The 10,651-nt window shown below is 37.7% G+C and overlaps 1 protein-coding gene across 1 annotated transcript in view; it reads right to left on the reverse strand.

Moving 5' to 3' along the window:
• Positions 1-10,301, reverse strand: part of LOC139461004 (CTD small phosphatase-like protein 3) — a 50,668-nt gene extending 40,367 nt beyond the window's left edge. Inside the window, exon 1 of the mRNA XM_071242471.1 lies at positions 10,244-10,301. The gene's annotated coding sequence lies outside the window, so the exon portion shown is untranslated. The remainder of the gene's footprint in view (positions 1-10,243) is intronic.
• Between the last annotated feature and the right edge of the window lie 350 nt (positions 10,302-10,651).

Here is a 10,651-nt window from a genome sequence, read left to right on the forward strand (position 1 = left end):
GCAATAGGCATCGACAGAAATTGACGAGCCTTGGTTCTTGGTGAACATTGGCATTGATCCTCCATGATGGCACCAAAGAATCATGAGGCCCTTTCTGAGAATTATTCCAAACATACGAGGCCAATGTTGAGCCTCCAAACCATACAAAGCCTTGTACATGAAGATTTGACCAAGAATATTTGGTATAGGATATCATTAATGTACAGAGTCTGTGCTAAAAACTTTTGAGATTATTAGTACCAGCCTCATCTTAGCACTTTTCCAGATCATCTTAATGGTATTATATGGACAACCATATTCAATGTAATAAGCACCCACGACGATATTTGCTGATATATTGGCTAGTGAACAATTGAATGAGTATGGTTTTACGCCGCTTTTAGCAATATCACAGCGGGGAACACCAGAAATGGGCTTCACACATTGTACCCATGTCGGAAATCGAACCCGGGTCTTCAGCGTGATGAGCGAACGCTTTAACCACTAGGCTACCTGACCGCCCCGACTTGTGAACAATCCCAATTAGCACCCCTTCCAATTGATCAATGTGCACAAGACTTATTTATTCGTGTATAATATGCACTCGTGTGTTATATGCACCCTTAATTATGGGCAATAAAATTCTGGAAAATATATCTATCTGTATAATACACACAGATTCTTCTTTTGTATCATTTTCGGCTGTCAGCATAAACCACAAAATTTACGATCTTTCAACTCTGTTTTTTTTTCTCACCAAAATTATATTCTAATAAGAGCCCCCTATTTCTAATTTTGAGAGAGCACTGGACGCTTATTACGTCAAACACGGTATATTATTAGTTGAGCTTACATAATTTTACTAGACTAGTTTCACTTTCAGGATAATGTTGATCTGTAAACAAACGAGTCTGGACCAGACAATCCAGTGTTTAACATCATAAACATTGATCTTCGCAACTGGCATATGATGACATGCATCAACCAAGTCAGCGAGCCTGACAACAATCCCATTATTTCCTCTTATGACAAGCATGGGTTGCTGAAGACTAATTCTAAACCAGATCTTCACAGGTCAACCAAAAGCAAAAACAATAATATAACACGACTTTCGCCACCAGTCTGAACCAGAAGCATAATAATAGTCACTTATCCACAGACATCATCAAGAAATCTATCCCAAAGATCTTGAGAGGAGATCAAGTCTTATCTGTAGCTAACACCCACAATGCGAAAAACGCAATAAACATGGCTCAGGATGAAATATACACCTTTTTGCCTTATCACTTAATCACAAAGTGTCTTCAGAGAATGGTAATGAGTGGAGACAGACTGATATTGACACTGTTTTGTAATCAATACACTGAATGATATTAACAGTGGCTCCATGTCTCTATAGAGGGACGTGCATGCACCATACGGGTTCCAAATCCATACCGCCTCTAAACTGCTTTCTGATCAATACAACATGGGACTAGGCGTCCTGGTTTCTAAATATAGACTCTCGACAGCCCCATTCCAAGCAGGTGTTGGTGGAACTGAGGTAGAACCACACAGTGCTAAAAAATGGAGTCTACTGCCTCCAATATGTCCTGTAGAATCATATGTATATCCTAATCAGAAAATAGTGAAAAAATATATCACTTCTCTTCATCTGGGTTCAGTCATGATTTAGCATTTATACTTGGATTTTTTCAAGAGTTCTTGTTTAATCAGCTTTTGCCAAATACTTTTGAGACTACTGGCCCAAAATGATTCTTAACATCATTTTCAGTTTATTTTTGTATGTTTAGTGTTATTATATGGCAGCGTTAGAAACTAACAGTTTTAGTCTACTGATCCTTATAATGATAACATACAGGGATGAGATTGGATATTTCCCTTTTCAATGTTTTTACTCCGTTGGGTAGAGTCTAGTGGGTATTTTTACACATGACTAGATTTTTTTGCTACTTTTATAGGCATTATTTAATTCAGTTGACTTCATGAATGTGTGCAACTAAAGATCTGTGAACAAATAGAGATGCATTGGGTAATTTTAAACAGTGTCAGAGCTCCAGATAAGCTTTTGGTGATGTGGGTATTTTACCCACGCATTTTAAAATCATTGGGTATCAGTAATGATGATATGCACAAGTTTTATTATTGTAGCATATCTGTAATGTTTGTTGCGTATTTGATAAGCTTGGATTATATTTTACTGCGTATTTCTGCATGTCTGATGCGTATTTTACGCAGATACGCAGCTTATCTGGAGCTCTGAGTGTTGTTATACAGTTGAAATTTTTTATGCATATTTGCACACAAGTAAAAAAACAAGGTGATTTCATGGGTCATGGTGATTTCTTTTGCATATTTAAAAAAAATATATACAATAATAAATAAATAAATACAATATAAATCTGAAAATGTACCCATTCTTTTTCTAGTGAGCTATATCCATGAGGAAGTCGTAGATATATCTAGACCAGCTAAGAGGAACATTAGGCCCAAGTCTCGGCAACAACTCCCAATTGAAATAAAACATTTTTTTCAAATCATGTTCTGAGGGTAATAACAAATTTATTGCTTTGCAAAGGCGACCTGTTTGTCACTGATAACAGGAACAACAGACATGGAAGATCCGGGGTAGAATAGGTCTTCAGCAACCAATGCTTGCTGTAAAAGGCGACTATGCTTGTCATAAGAGGCGACTAACGGTGGTCAGGCTCATTGAGTTGGTTGATGCATGTCATCATATCTCAACTGCGTAGATCAATGCTCATGATGCCAATCACTGGATTGTCTGGTCCAGATCTGATTATTTACAGACCGCTGTCATATAGCTGGAATATTGCCAGTTCGGCTTTAAACAAACAAACAAACAAACAAACAAACAAACAAAACAGGACCAACAAACAAGATGAAATTGTAATGTAATTGTTTCCATTGAATGGAATGTTAAAATACCCCCGAAGTTACACAATCATGACTTTTAAGAAGATCCCAAATTTCGAACAAAACTTTTTTTCCTCAATCTGTCTGCACTTATTTTAAAATGCTAGATAAATCCTTGTTAGTTAACGCTGGCAAATCTTTACCGAAAAGTCGCCATTACAGAAGAATAGAGAAATTGTGTCTAGATTTACACTGACAAGGTAGGTGCTCTTCTCAATGGTCTAATATCTCAAAAATATCTCTCAATGTTTATCGTTGGCCAACCAAACAGGCCTCAAAGTTTAATTTTTTACCAAGTAGCCATACAGCTACAAGTTTTTTTCCAGGTAGCCAGTGGTAAAATTAAGAAGTCAAGCCAATAGTGTAGGGAGCAATTATCTTTAATCAAATAACTATTATTGTATATTAGTGGAAACTGTACTTGAGTTTTGTTATTTGTGACTCAAATAATGATGCAATTTATGTTAGTAGATTATATAGGCATATCCTTGTTTACCCAATAAACTATCAACTAGAATAAAATACTAATTACATTAATATTTATACATTTCGGCTCATTGTTGACTTTAGGAGGAATTATTTGCGAGTACAATTAGTAGCAGACGTTTATTTTCGTGTCTAAAGATGTGTTGCAATTAGGGCTGCAACGAATACAGTCAATACACTATGAGGCGAATACGATTCGTATCATGAATATAGGGTAATGAATAAGAATATTAATTCACGAATACAATAACTAGTCAGCAGTGGATGTAATATCTGTCATATTCAGCATGTTCAGTGAGGCAACAACATGAATTATTTGACATGGTTTGTTAATTTTTAATATATTATTCATTTATATACTGCACTTATCCAGGTACTAGTATCTGCTCAAATGCAACAATGACCAGTGACCACAATACTGTCAAATTAAATAGTATAAGACTGTTGTCTTATGAAGAAATCTATGCATAAAATATGTTCTTATGGGTAAATTTTTCATGTAAATGCATATGCTTGCATATTCATAAATATTTCATTCTAGTGGCCATGAATAACGAATTCAATTCATGAATGGCTACGGTTTGATTCACCAAATACGCGAGTGAATTGTAACAGCCCTAGTAGCAATAGAATTTAGTCGCCACAAGATATTTTTCAAGGTAGTCGTTTGGCTACCACTGAATTTTAGACAGTAGACAAATTAAAAATTAGCAACTTTGAGCCCTGCCAAATGATTTATAAATGAGGTATTGATGAAGGGTCACATTACAGGTAGACACATTCGTATAGAAACAGTCATATATCCAGTCAGTTACAGTTGTGAAAGCGTTATCAATGTTCTAACTAGAGTAGTGGTTGTGAAAGCATTATCAATGTTCTAACTAAAGTAGTGGTTGTGAAAGCGTTATCAATGTTCTAACTAGAGTAGTGGTTGTGAAAGCGTTATCAATGTTCTAACTAGAGTAGTGGTTGTGAAAGCGTTATCAATGTTCTAACTAGAGTCGTGGTTGTGAAAGCGTTATCAATGTCCTAACTAGAGTCGTGGTTGTGAAAGCGTTATCAATGTCCTAACTAGAGTATTGGTTGTGAAAGCGTTATCAATGTCCTAACTAGAGTAGTGGTTGTGAAAGCGTTATCAATGTTCTAACTAGAGTAGTGGTTGTGAAAGCGTTATCAATGTTCTAACTAGAGTAGTGGTTGTGAAAGCGTTATCAATGTTCTAACTAGAGTAGTGGTTGTGAAAGCGTTATCAAAACATCGAATCTGGTTACTAGTGCATCCTTCGAATAAACATTATTTAACACTAGCTGGAGGACGTGCTCAGTGGAGCTCGATATGGCACAGAGGCAAGAAGCAGTGTTTTTGTCATTTCCATGTCAACACGCTCTGTTTACAATGACTACCACAATAACAGTCTCTTGAAACAAGTTCATTCACACGTAGTACTATAGGACTGAAGGGTAAAATATGGTGACAATACATTCGCCACAGCCAATCAAACCTGACCCGTAACAAAATAAATCGATTTACAAGCTGTTGACCGACATATTTGAAGAGCGATGAACAGATTTCACTCCTAAATTATTTGTCAAAGTAGCTGTGACTTTAACATTATTTAATTATTACCAAGCATGTTAAGCTATCATCCCCAAGCAATATTCAATGTTCCTGTTTCTGGTAATTGTGTTTTTTACCCTTAAAATTAGGCTCGGACCGGTTATTCATGTGACTGCCAGTCCCTGTTGACCAACAAATAACATAGCTTATAAATCTGTGATATTCATATAAGTCAGCTTGTCTGTAACCATCAAGGTTTCAATTTGTCAATTCTAAGGGCTAGGAAATAACATCTGCTTTGAGGTTAAAAGTATATTTGTAGTGAAAAAGTCTTGAAATATTACCAAAAAAAAGAAGAGAAAATTGTGACTGAACTTTGTGTGAATGATGTGAAGATCTAACTAAGTAATTTCAGAGATGACGTCATTGCAATGAGCATGATGTTGAAAGAATTATAACAACTTTAACAAGGTAATTTTCATCGGTTTCTTATTTGTTGAAGTTGGGACTGACAAAAATTATGGGGGGACTGGTAATTCTTAGAGTTTCAAAAGCCAGCGGGATCAGTGATACTACCCTTACAAAAATACTATTAATTTATTTTGTTGCAGATAAACAAACAATGCTTAGTAACATACGCTTAATGCAGTGATGAAACCTGAATGTTCACGGGGAATATTAAAGGTGGTTTGATCATGTTGATTAATCACAGTACAGGCAATGTAAAGAAACAATTAGATTTGAAATATGACAAAGGAATGTTTCTATTTTTAATGTTTTTTTGTTAGTTGTTTGTTTGTTGTTTAACGCCACACTCAGCAATATTCCAGCTATATGACGGCGGTCTGTAAATAATCGGGTCTGGACCAGACAATCCAGTGATTAATATCATGAGCATCGATCCACGCAATTGGGATGAGTGAGTATGGTTTTACGCCGCTTTTAGCAATATTCCAGCGATATCACAGCGGGGGACACCAGAAATGGGCTTCACACATTGTACCCATGTCGGGAATCGAACCCGGGTCCTTCGGCGTGACGAGCGAACGCTTTAACCACTAGGCTACCCGACCGCCACCTTGTAATGTTAAAACAATTGGGAAATTTGAAAATTTGTACTTGCCCGCAGGAATCTATACAAGCCCTGGGCTTGCAGGCTATTGTTCAATTCTAACCCTGAGTGTATGGATGGTTGAATGGGTAGGCGGATGGATGAATGAATGTTTGGGGGGGGGGGGAAGGGAAGGGGGACCCCTTGCTGCACTACAACATTTTATTTCTCGATACTATTGCGTATATCTACGTTGCCCGGCTACATCTACAGGCAACAACCCACTAGACACCTCCCTCTAAAAATCAATGTTGTCCAGTTTACGACTTCGAGTTGCGAGTGCAGCTTCGAATTTCGAGAAATGACATCATGATATTTCAATGTCTTATTATGAAATAAAGCATGCCTTGTTCTTCATTGTTCTTTGCGATTTATCCATTGTCATAATAATAATAACTACAGATTTATAAAGCGCTGGTATCCAGTTCGAAGAACTGCTCAAAAGCGCTTGATTTGAGTCTACACAAAAAGGAGACATTACACAGCTAGGAAAACACAAAGCCTCAATACTCCAAGAAATATTTGGTGAAAAGATAGGTTTTGAGTCTTATCTTATATTTGTGAGTGAGTGAGTGAGTACGGTTTTACGCCGCTTTTAGCAATATTCCAGCAATATCACTGCGGGGGACACCAGAAATGGGCTTCACACATTTTACCCATGTCGGGAATCGAACCTGGGTTTTCGGCGTGACGAGCGAACGCTTTAACCACTAGGCTACCCGACCGCCCCTCTTGTATTTTATAACATATTACTTCTCTTTTACTGATTTACCATGAGACACAAAAATATAAATTATTTAAAAAAAATTCAAAATAAAGTGGTCCCTCGCTACAACGCTACCAATGGGGTCCAAATAATTGGTGGGCGTTATAGACGATGAGCCGTTTAACCGAGGCCGAGGCGGGGGAGCACGCTCGGCCAATCACACGATCTTTCCCTTGTCTCGCACATTGCAATGATACAAGTTGTTTACCGTTCATAGTGTAAAAATATATATACATAACCATTATGTTTTCACCGTTTGTTATCATTTACAAGTCTTAACTGTCACATTCAATGTGAATGTAGTCTACTTACATGAAAATATCGATCGATAATGGTAGTAACAGACGCTCTGAGAGAAGAGCCAATCACAATTCATTACACAAGTACAGAGTGATTCAGTGGCATTGATTGGTCATGTTGCTTAAAATACGGAAAACAAGAGTTTTGACCAGCACTACTCGCATTCATACACATTCATGCAAATATAGATACACATTCCAGCCAGATTAATTGGTTTGATACGGTTACTTGATCGGAATCAAAAGGAATGACCGTCGTGTTGTGACAGCAACTACATGTGAGTTGACAGTGTCGCCTCAAATTGGATTGCCCACTAATTAAGAAAATAAACTTCACTTGTGGTTCTCTTTTATTGCATGCATGCGCTTCTAAGATCAAAGGATGTACAGTGTGAAAAGTTAACTAGCAGAACAATCGTATTTCCGGGACTTGCTGCAGATGTTTTCAAACAGATTTTTAGAACTCCATTCAGCGATAAACGATTGATTATGCAATGAGAAGCGTTATGTGCAAATGAACAACGAACAACAATACAATCACAGCTGTGTAAAACTCTCAGTATTAAAAGTGTACATAAATTTTGGGAGCCATGCGAAACCACACGTAGTAACCGAGGTAGCGCTTTATCGAAGAGCCCAATAGCGAGGGATCACTGTAATTAAATCACAGCATTTTTTACATTTTTCTTTTGTAACACGGGTACTAAACAAACTTTACATTCAACAGGTGCAGGTGATGAAACGCTCGATATTATTATCATCAATCACTTCAGTAGACAGATTCAACCTCAGCATAGATAAGACCCAACAGATCTACACAAGGAAAAAGAAAGTTAGGTCACTGAAAGTAAATTGTCAGGTCAATTACAGGTCATGGTATGGCAATCAGGTCACACTCTGGCTCAACAAGCCATCTCATCATAAACATGATGAACAGTCGTCGAAATTAACCTTCCAAGTAACAGCATCCAGACACGGTGTTAAAAGTTGAAAATTAAGGCATGTAGAATCTTATTTTAGCAAACACAAAGGACACTAGGCCCTACCTTATCTTCAAACACTGATTTAGACATGATAAAATTCCTATTTTGTTCTGCATGCCAGGTATTTAATACATTTTCTCCACTGGGCTCCATTTGGTACTTAAACATGTTAAACCAGTTGTTGCCATCTATTCCAGGATTTTTCTTAATTCACTCTTTTCACACTCAGCAATATTCCAGCTATGTGACAGCGGTCTGTAAATAATCGAGTCTGGACCAGACCAGGGAATCCAGTGGTTGACATCATGAGCATCGATCTACATAACTGGGATGCGATGACATGCATCAACCAAGTCAGCAAGCCTGACCACCCGAGCTCGTTAGTCGCCTCTTATGGAAAACATGGTTTGCTGAAGACCTAACCTGTATCTTCACATGTGGGTATCATTCTTAGTAGGTAGAGACATTTAAATGAGCGTTCAGTGTTCGAAAATTAACAAGAAAGTGGCATTGCCATAGCAACTTATAACAAGAGGGTCACTTGATAACAGATTTTCAGTACTGGAGCAAACCCAGAGCCCCTGATAACTTTAAGAGCAATTGAGTGTTTACTCTACGGTTTCTATTCTAATTGGTTTATTACATTTTTCATTGGGTAACCAACATCTTTTCACTCATCCATTCATCACTCTATTGTTTTTTTCCCAAAATGTGTAAACATTTTGAGACTTAAAAAAGTTAAATAATGTTTTAGATGTATATAACAGTTCTAAATATAGGCTTGACTCAGAAAGGAAATTAGCCCGTAATTGTGTTTCGGAAATTAACTCTGCTGTATGCATGCTGAAAAAGCTTTATTGGATATTTCCGCGTGCTGTTTTGATACATTAGAGTATTTTATGTAATACATGCGGTTCTGTTTGCAAGTTAATTGAAAGTAATTGGGTTTTGAATATGGGGGGGGGAGATACGCCAATATGCATCTTATCTGAAACCTCAATGGACCATGGCACCCCCTAAATTCAAACACAACTTTTCTTTGTGAGTGAGTGAGGTTTTACACCGCATTTAGCAATATTCCGGCAATATTACTGCTTGGTAACCAGAAAGGGACTTCACACATTGTACTCATGTGGGATTTTCTTTTTGAGATGAACTTACTCGACCAGACATTTTACTGTCTTTGGACATGTTCCTTGGGCTGCACACTGTTATTTGAAAAAATATTAAAACCAAAAGAGTGTTTCATAAATATTGTTTGAAGTCCTGGAATATATTCCCGCCTGATGATATTTAAAATTGTTTGTAGTTCTTGAATATATTCTTGCCTAATGTCATGATGTCTAGCTCAATAATTCAAGACTTTCCCTCAAACAGGACCGTATTGACCCGTGTAGCCCAGTTCAGCTGGCCAATGTGTGCTCTCCGGGATTTGAATATGCGGCACAATTTCTCTCTTTGACAAAATCAATTCCTTTAGTCGCAAGCAATAGGTCGTGCGTATCCGATCAATACTGCATGATTCATTCATCTTGGAACAACTCATTTTTCAATCAAGCATCACCGACTACGTTGCAAATGGTCGAATAAACTGGAAAAGATAACCCTACAAGGCTGACGTTGAACAGGAAAATGAGGAGCAGCAAGACAGCGTCAATGGTCGCCTATCGCCCCTGTCCCCAAGATTTCAAACGAAATTGTACTCAGGTATCCATAACAGTGGCAGTGTCAAACACCAATCTAGGTCATTGTATGACGTCACGCCTCCATGTAATCCAACCATCTAGACTCAGGTGCCGATATTGTAAACAATGGTGCTGTTGTGTTGTGTTGGGCGTGTTTTCGATATTTTAAGTCACAGCTTTACAATACAGTTACAATCGTGCATAAAATTGTCGCGGGAATATAGTGGGAAGCCGTAGACAACATCAGAACTTTTTCAATGGCTTGGCCCAAAGCCAACAGAAACAACGGCCTCACTTCAGTCAAAACAGCAGGCTTATAGAGCGATCGCCGGGAGAATCCCGCGATGACAGTAACGTGGTCAGATACTATGGTGTTAGAACACTCCGATCCTGAAGTAACCAGGCTAATATAAACGCGTTTTATAAAATAAATAACTTACCAACAGTCGAAAGCAATCAGTCCGACTCCATTTCGCGCGTAGGCAGCGGGTCCCGGATGAATTAATCTTTTACGCATGCGCTAATTGACAAGTGTCTTTCTCATGTGCTATTCCCCTTAAACACGCGTTTGTAGGAACTACATAAAATAATCCGGTGTTCAACTGAACAATCTTATTTTACATTTTCGTCCTTTCAGAAATAATGAGCTCACATAATAAACTTTTGTTAATGTATTGAACAAAAATTCATGTAAGAATATCAAGTATTCTCTCAATTCGAACAACAACAACGCGGACATAATCATAATTTGTTCCCGATATGTAATCTTGGCTAGAGCGTAACCTTTATGGCCGCTGATGCATATTAAGTATGCTAATGGGAATTGTAATTAAAATTGGCGATTTCCT

The sequence above is a fragment of the Haliotis cracherodii genome, unplaced genomic scaffold (genome assembly GCF_022045235.1).
Source record: "Haliotis cracherodii isolate W230 unplaced genomic scaffold, xgHalCrac1.p SCAF_14, whole genome shotgun sequence".
Lineage (NCBI taxonomy): Eukaryota > Metazoa > Mollusca > Gastropoda > Lepetellida > Haliotidae > Haliotis > Haliotis cracherodii.